Source organism: Medicago sativa, chromosome 8 (genome assembly GCF_051527215.1).
Source record: "Medicago sativa cultivar Bolivia chromosome 8, Bolivia_mono, whole genome shotgun sequence".
NCBI lineage: Eukaryota > Viridiplantae > Streptophyta > Magnoliopsida > Fabales > Fabaceae > Medicago > Medicago sativa.
In genome coordinates this window covers 41,997,776-42,000,154 of record NC_140756.1, presented here as the reverse complement: position 1 = coordinate 42,000,154, position 2,379 = coordinate 41,997,776, and positions in this window count along the sequence as shown.

Below are 2,379 nucleotides of genomic sequence, written 5' to 3'. Positions count from 1 at the left end.
AATGATCTTGATAGTGAGGCCATTGACCTATTGATTTATATGGACAGTCAAGGTGTGAAGCCGAACTCTACTACACATAAGATTAACATTGAAGACAAGTTTAAAAAAAAAAAAACACGAGTATTAAGAAAGGTTATTGGAGTAATTAATGTCAACTTTTCTTATTTTAAGATACATTGATAGCATTAATAAGAATATAATTGAAAAAAGAGTAATAAATGTATTTAATTTTTTTTTTACATAAAAAGATTTAAAAATTTGTAGATAGTCTTATAATAAGGACAAACATTTTTTTTGTAAATAGCATTATAATTAGAGACTGATGGAGTATTTTTTTTTAAATGACGTATTAATTATTATATTGAATGGATAAAAAATTACTAATATTTGTCCAGGGCGGTACCTCTTGTGAGGATGGGGTAGCCAAAGATAACCCAAAAAACTTATTTATCTTGAATGATCTGAGTACATTTTATTTTAAGCTACCCTAATAATATATTTTTAGCCACCTCAAACAAATTTATTTACTAAAAAGTAAAAAAACAAAAAATTTAGAAAAATTATCCCTTGCCGATAAATGTTTTGGTGACATTTTCAATCTCGTCAATAGCTATAGAGAAATATAATTGTTCAGTGATTAAAAATATATTCAACTCTCAAGTTTCTATGAATTATTAATTTATTATTTTCTTGGGACCGAAAATTATAAAGGGATCTCCCAAAAAATTATTATCTTATTATTTTATCGAGTTTTTCAATTTTTTACATTGGCCTAAGTCGAGACCGGACAAATTTATTATTTTAGAGAGTTTATTAATTTACCGAGTATTAATTCAAAGAGTTTCTACTGTACAAGATTTACAGGATCATGCTAACTTATACCCTTAGAGTATATGTTAAGCATTCAATAAATGGTAAATATTTATTACAAAAGATTAATTTTAAAACTCTAAAATAATAAATTGACACAATTTTTTATAAACATTTTCATTTTAGATTCTTTAACATGTGTCATAAAGAAACAAGTTAGCATTTTCCTAATTTATATTGATCCATTTTTCTTATAGTTTGGGAGACAAGGCCATAAAATATTTCAAAAAACACGTTAAAATATTTTGGATTTTAAAATCCGAAAAGAGGGTGCGAGAAACTCATAGGGTGAAAAAAGTAACGATCTAATGACAATGATGATTATTTTTCGACTATTGCTTTTTTCATTCTATTGGTTTCTCACACGCCTACTTCTTTTCCTCGAAATATCTTTTGGTCGTTAAATATAATCTAAAACCTCTACTCTCCATAATTACATAACAACATTGCATATAATATTAACAACACATAATTGAAAATGACTAAAACTAAAAGAGACAAAAATGTAAAGACACAAACAAATGTACAAAAATTTCATTTTATTAGTAGATCGTATCTTTCGTAGTACATTTACATTGTCATTGAAGTTTATTACACAATAATTGAACACATAAAGGTAAACATGTGATACAAGAAGATGGATAGGGAAGGATAAGAACATGGAGTGGGAAGGAGACTGAAGTAAGGTTTGTTTCCTATCTTGGGCGTAGGAGACTTTGATAGTCAATTTTACGTCCAAACAGATCAACCTTGCACTCAAACAAATGATGTCAATTTGCAGAGTGGCACCATGTCTTTTGCTCATTCATATAATTCCTAAAACGCTAGAGTAACCTTTTTGTATGAAAGCACAACGTTGGAAGCATGTTGTAGAATAAAGAAGAATGAGAGCATGTGATATGATGGAATGAGAAATTGTGAAGGATTTATTGGTATTTATGGTGAGGAATTTGGGTCACATGAATGCATAAAGTGTAAGGAACCATTAAATAGAGTCAAAAAAATGTGGTAAAATAGTCTGACCAATCAATTAAATTCGTCTAACCACATAAAAAAATGTACAATGAGTCAAGTGTAACACCCCGATTTTCAAAAAGGGAGTTCATTTTTTTTTCTTTTTAAAACAACTCAAAACCTTGAGCTAAATGATTTCACGATCGTCTTTAATTTAAAATCAGAGTAAATATTTATTTGAAACATTCTTCACAATAACGATCTGAATCAAATGCTACATTTTACAAAACAATTCTAGGAATTGAGTTTTCAACTTCAAATCATACACCTCAAAAACATAAAATAGTGTATGAGTATTCATTTCTCATGGTAGTATCATTTACAGCGGTGCCCAAACAAAAGAAGTAAAAATACATAAACATAAGACACCACAAGTAAAACATCTAAGCTGATCCTTAACTCTGAACTAGGATGACATGGTACAAGATCCCACCAATGGCATCAAGCCTGACTGCCAAACTGCTACACCTCCAAAGCCTTTGCTATTCCCACAAA